The sequence below is a fragment of the Nicotiana attenuata genome, unplaced genomic scaffold (genome assembly GCF_001879085.1).
Source record: "Nicotiana attenuata strain UT unplaced genomic scaffold, NIATTr2, whole genome shotgun sequence".
Taxonomy (NCBI): domain Eukaryota; kingdom Viridiplantae; phylum Streptophyta; class Magnoliopsida; order Solanales; family Solanaceae; genus Nicotiana; species Nicotiana attenuata.
The window spans coordinates 267,660-274,487 of NW_017671392.1; the positions used below are offsets into that span (position 1 = coordinate 267,660).

Below are 6,828 nucleotides of genomic sequence, written 5' to 3' on the forward strand. Positions count from 1 at the left end.
TTTTTTTTATTTTTCTCTTTATTCTCTTTTTCTCTTCTCTTTTCTTTTTTTTTCATCTTCTCTCTCTTTTTCTTCTGTATCTGTGTTTCTGAACTTTGCTGCTGATTCCAAAAGAGAGGTATGAAAGAAAGCAAATAAGGCTCAAAGGGGTAACAATGGATAAAGTGTTTAGATAGCAGAATAAAATGCCTTCGTCATTTCAATCTTCAAAACATGCCAAGTACAAATGAACACAATTTAAACCAAAGAAATCATACATAATATCTTTTGACCGCATCAGAATTGATAGCCATATCTACACACTTGCCTTCTATATCTGTTAAATACAAAGCACCATTGGACAACACTCTCGTTACCACGAACGACCCCTGCTAATTTGGGGCAAACTTGCCTTTTGCTTCCGCATGATGTGGAAGGATACGTTTCAATACCAACTGACCCACTTCAAATTTCCGGGGATGCACCTTCTTGTTGTATGCTCTTGCCATTCTCTTTTGATACAACTGGCCGTGACATACTGCCGCCAGTCTTTTCTCATCAATCAGACTTAATTGCTCCAACTGGGTTTTGACCCACTCATCATCATAAATCTCTGCTTCAGCAACAATTCGAAGGGATGTAATCTCAACCTCCGCGGGTATCACTGCTTTAGTACCATATACCAACAAATAAGGAGTTGCACCTACTGAAGTGCGAACAGTAGTGCGATAACCCAGTAAGGCAAAAGGCAACTTTTCATGCCATTCCCTAGAACATTGCACCATTTTTCGAAGTATCTTCTTTATGTTCTTGTTGGCTGCCTCAACCGCTCCATTTGCTTTGGGACGATACGGAGTGGAATTTCGATGCATAATCTTGAACTGCTGGCATACTTCCTTCATCAAATGGCTGTTAAGATTAGCACCATTTTCCGTGATAATGACCTTTGGAATTCCGAACCGACAAATGCTGTTTGATTGAACAAAGTCAACCACTGCTTTCTTGGTTACAGATTTGAAAGTCATAGCTTCAACCCACTTAGTGAAATAATCGATGGCCACCAGAATAAACCTGTGCCCATTGGATGCTGCTGGCTCAATTGGTCCGGTAACATCCATACCCCAAGCAACAAAGGGCCAAGGTGCGGACATTGTGTGCAATTCAGATGGGGGAGAATGGATCAAATCACCGTGCACCTGGCATTGATGACACGCATAAAGCTGATGTAATCTCGCTCCATGGTGAGCCAATAATAGCCTGCTCGAAGAATTTTCTTTTCCAGAACATACCCACTCATATGCGGCCCGCAAACTCCCGAATGTACTTCAGTCATGATAGTCGTGGCTTGCTTAGCATCTATGCATATCAAAAATCCGAGATCTGGAGTTCTTTTGTACAATACTCCTCCGCTTAAGAAAAATCCACCTGCCAATCGTCGAATTGTTCTCTTTTGATCACCTGTGGCTTGTACCGGATATACCCCCATCCTGATGTATTCCTTGATATCATGGAACCACGGCTCACTATCGAGTTCTTCTTCCACCATGTTATAGTAAGCATGCTGATCACGGACCTGAATATGCAGAGGGTCGATATAAGCCTTATTTGGATGATGTAACATTGATGCCAGAGTAGCCAAGGCATCATCAACCTCATTATGGATCCTAGGGATATGCCTGAACTCCACTGATCTGAACCGCTGACAAAGATCCTGCAGACATTGTCGGTATGGTATGAGCTTCAAATCTCGTGTCTCCCATTCTCCTGAATCTGGTGCACTAACAGATCTGAATCTCCCAAAACCAGCAGTTCCTGGACTCCCATGTCCATAGCTAATCTTAAACCCAAAATACATGCTTCGTACTCAGCCATGTTATTGGTACAATAGAAACGAAGCTGAGCTGTGACAGGGTAGTGGTGCCCTGTTTCAGAAATGAGCACAGCTCCTATTCCGACACCTTTCATGTTAGCAGCCCCATCAAAGAAGAGTTTCCAACCGGGTTTTTCATCCTACTCAACTTCATCAATATGCATTACCTCTTCGTCAGGAAAGTAAGTCTTCAAAGGTTCATATTCTTCATCCACCGGGTTCTCGACCAAGTGATCAGCCAAAACTTGGGCTTTCATTGTCGTCCGAGTCACATAGACGATGTCAAACTCTATGAGCAAAATCTGCCACTTTGCGAGTCTTCCTGTGGGCATAGGCTTCTGGAAAATATACTTTAAAGGATCCAGGCAAGAAATGAGGTAAGTAGTATAGGATGATAGATAATGCTTCAACTTCTACGCTACCCAAGTCAGAGCGCAACATGTCCTTATAGGATGTGAACTTAACCTCATAGGATGTGAACTTCTTACTGAGATAGTAGATGGCTTGCTCTTTCCTACCAGTGATGTCGTGTTGACCCAACACATAGCCAAATGAATTATCCAGGACTGTCAAATAAAGAATCAAAGGCCTCCCAGGTTTTGGCGGGACTAACACAGGTGGGTTTGACAAAAACCCCTTGATCTTATCAAATGTTTCCTGGCACTCATCGGTCCATTTGACCGCGGCATCCTTCTTTAGCAACTTAAAGATGGGCTCACAAGTTGTCGTGAGTTGAGCAATAAACCTGCTGATGTAGTTCAACCTCCCTAGCAGACTCATCACCTCAGTCTTGTTCTTTGGTGGTGGTAATTCCTGGATAGCTTTGATCTTTGACGGATCCAACTCAATGCCCCGCCGACTGACTATGAACCCCAACAGTTTCCCAGATGGAACACCAAATGCGCACTTTGCAGGGTTGAGCTTAAGATTGTACCTGCGGAGCCTCTGGAAAAACTTCCTTAAATCTCTGACGTGGTCAGACTGCTTCCTGGACTTTATGATCACATCGACTACGTAAACCTCAATCTCCTTGTGTATCATGTCATGGAATGTGGTGGTCATTGCCCTCATGTAAGTCGCCCGAGCGTTTTTCAAACCAAATGGCATGACCCGGTAGCAATATGTTCCCCACGGCATGATGAATGTCGCCTTTTCTGCATCTTCCTCATACATTAAGATATGATGATACCCCGCATAGCAATCCATAAAAGATCCAATCTCATGCTTGGCACAATTATCAATCAAAATGTGGATATTTGGAAACGGGAAGTTATCCTTCGGACTTGCCTTGTTGAGGTCACGGTAATCAACACACACTCTAGTCTTTCCATCTTTGTTTGGCACAGGCACAACATTAGCTAACCACGTGGGATACCGTGTGACCCGAATGACCTTCGCCTCAAGCTGCTTTGTGACTTCTTCTTTGATCTTCACACTCATGTCGGTCTTAAACTTCCTTAATTTCTGCTTAACGGGAGGGAAAGCCGGATCAGTTAGCAATTTATGAACCACCAAGTCGGTACTCAATCCCAGCATGTCATCATATGACCACGCAAAAATATCTTTGTATTCAAATAATACTTTGATTATTTCTTCCCTGATTTGAGGTTCAAGATGGACACTTATATTGGTTTCTCTGATATTATCTGGATCTCATAAATTGATTGCTTCAGTTTCGTTCAAATTAGGCTTGGGTTTTTCTTCAAAATGATTTAATTCTTTACTGATTTCCTCAAGTGCGTCATCTCATCATATGCTGTTTCATCATCACTCTCTATTTCTTGGATTATTATTTTAGAATTAGATTGACTTTTAAGACTTGGCCGAAGATTCCTCATGCATGTCATGTCATTGAAACCAGCATAAAAAGAACTGTACAAAGAAGAAAAGAAAACAAAAATAAAAACTATCAGGAATGATGGAAAAGGGAAATTGCATTTCATTGAAAATAAAGGATAACAGGGTTTGTACATCAAACAAGCGAAAAATAAAAATCTGGGTCACAACCCTGGAATGACCCAGATAGAAAGGAAAACAAAGCAAACTACCAAAACTCCCTCCGAGTAGGGAGAGGAGTAGCCTTCCAATTGTTAAGCTTTACTTTCGGCCCGACGAACTGCACATCTGCTTTGCTGGAACCTTCTCCAACTTCCATGTTCACATCATCAAACAAACTCTGGAACCTTTCAATTAACTCTTCATCAACGTCAACCACTGGACTTGGAACTGCTGTCACTGGGCGCTTCACGGCACCAGGCTTGACAAATGACCTGGAGAGACGCGGGATAGGCTTCGGAAGTGCCCACGCCTTCTGTTTCAACCTTTTAGCCCTTTTCACGTATGCCGCTGTGGGTTTGAATCCAAGACCGAACGTATCCAAGTTTTTGGGCAGAGAGACTGGCTACACGATACCTTGGAAAGAAGCGCCCAGGCTTTGCCTGGCACAAAGCCATTCTTCAGCATTTCAGATGCCACCATGACAGATGCGGAGGCTAACTTTGGAGTTGGAATACATTTCCCTTCTGGAACCTTCTCAACTGGCACTGTTTTAGAAACTTGGTAGACCCAAGGCCCTTGATCATCTTCGGCCTCAATAAATGGGATGGAGGCATCATTGTAAGCAATCGAGCTCTCATCACCATGCACGACGATCTCCTGTCTGTCCCACTCAAACTTGACCATCTGGTGCAAAGAGGACGGAACTGCTTTGGCAGCATGTATCCAAGGCCGACCCAACAGCAAATTGTAAGAGACGGCCACATCTAGTACCTGGTACTCCATGGTGAATTCAACCGGTCCTATTGTCAATTCAAGCACTATATCGCCAACCGAATCTTTTCCTCCACCGTCAAAACCTCGGACACATATATTGTTCTTATGGACCCTTTCAGTATCAATCTTCAACTTGTGCAAGGTGGAGAGAGGGCAAATATTTGCACTGGAACCATTATCCACCAGCACCCTAGTGACCACAGAATCTTCACACTTCACTGTAAGATAGAGAGCTTTGTTGTGTTCGGTGCCTTCCACAGGCAACTCGTCATCATAGAAAGTGACCCTGTTCACCTCAAATATCTTATTGGCGATCTTCTCCAAATGGTTCACTGTGATTTTATCGGGGACATGAGCTTCGTTCAGAATTTTCATCAAGGCCCGACGATGCTCGTCTGAATGGATCAACAATGATAGCAAGGAAATCTGAGTGGGAGTCTTTCTCAATTGCTCCACGATGGAGTAATCTTGCACTTTCATTTTTCTCAAAAACTCCTCCGCTTCCTCTTTAGTGACTGCTTTCTTTTACTAGAACTGGATTATCTCTGAGTGTTTTAGCTTTCCTCAACTCTTCCGGGGCAAAGCATTTCCCCGAATGAGTTAATCCCTGTGCCTTATTGACTTCTTCTTTCACTTCCTTCCCCTTATAGGTCACTATCACCCGTTCATAGCTCCATGGGACAACCTTAGTGTTGATTACCGGTAACTGGGTTACAGGCTTGATGATGACAGGGTCCGTACGGGCACCCTCTACAACTATGATAGGCTTATTTGCCAACCCTGGCACGATCACCTTTGACTTTCTTGCTTTGGTAAAGCATCACTTGGGGATCTGTTCTTAACTGCCACAGATGGTTCACCGTTTGGCATGCTCAACTTGTTTGCTGCTCCTTCAACCATTGGTTTTGTGACAATTGTTTCCTTGACTGTCTTGCCCTCACTAGACTAAATCATAATAACAGATTGCGATGGCTTCTTGGGCTCCCCCTCCTTGTGTACTATCTCGATCATGTTTGTTTCATCATGAGTTGGCAATGGGTTCTGATTGATGTTGGGTGCTTCCGGAGTTTGGACCACAATCTGGTTTGTGTCGATGAGCTCTTGGATGGCATTCTTCAAGTGCCAGCACTTTTCCGTATCATGCCCCGGAGTACCAGAACAATATGCACAGCTCAGGGAGTAATCAAGATTCTTTGGAGAAGGGTTTGGCAATTTCGACTCAATTGGCATCCGCACATCCAACTGCCTCAATCTCTGGAAAGCTGGTATAAGATTCCCCCAACGGGGTGAAAGTTTTCTTCCGCTGCAACCTCTCATTCCTGAATACTGGCTTGGGCCAGAAACCTGGACCGGTAGGGTTACGGCAGGCTCATGGAGGTGGGTAAGCACTTTGTGGAGTTGGGTAGGTGTTTTGTGGGGTTTGGGCACGCCATTGTGGGTAAGAAGGAGGTTGAGTGTATGATTGGGCGTGGTGGACAGAATACTGAGGGTCTGACGATGGGAAGTAGTGTTGAGGTGGGTTATATGGGGTTTGAGTGTAGGTTCGGTGAGGGGGTCGAGGCTGGGTGTAATGGTGTGGTGTGCCCCTCGGACCAAGCCACGATCCTGAGTCAACTGTTGCAATATCCTCTTTCTTCTTCTTTCCGATCACTCCTCCAGTGCCATTCCGGATGGCTTGGGTGGTTGCTTTGATGGCCGAGTAGCTCATGATTTTGCTTGTCTTAAGCCCTTCTTCCACCATGCGGCCCATCTTTACTACCTCGTTAAACGACTTGCTAATGGCCGATATCAGATGGCCAAAGTAAGTAGGCTCCAGAGCCTGCAGAAAGTATTCCACCATCTCATTTTCCTCCATTGAAGGGTTGACTCTTGCCGCTTGTTCTCTCCAGCGAAAACCATATTCTCTGAAACTTTCTCCTGGTTTCTTCTCTATCTTAGTCAAGGACAAACGATCTAGAATGATTTCTATATTGTATTGGAAGTGCCGCGCAAATGCTTGGGCCAAATCATCCCAGGTATACCATCTGTTGTGATCCTAACGTGTGTACCATTCTAACGCCGCGCCACTCAGACTCTGGCTGAAGTATGCCATTAACAGCTCATCTCTACCACCAGTTCCTCTCATTTTGCTACAGAATACCCTCAAGTGGGCCACTGGGTCTCCGTGCCCGTCGTATAGGTCGAATTTAGGCATCTTGAATCCAACG

At 44.4% G+C, this 6,828-nt stretch overlaps 1 pseudogene; it reads right to left on the reverse strand.

The window, feature by feature from the left end:
• Nucleotides 1-251: 251 nt before the first annotated feature.
• On the reverse strand, nt 252-6,476 carry LOC109208004 (annotated as a pseudogene).
• Between the last annotated feature and the right edge of the window lie 352 nt (nt 6,477-6,828).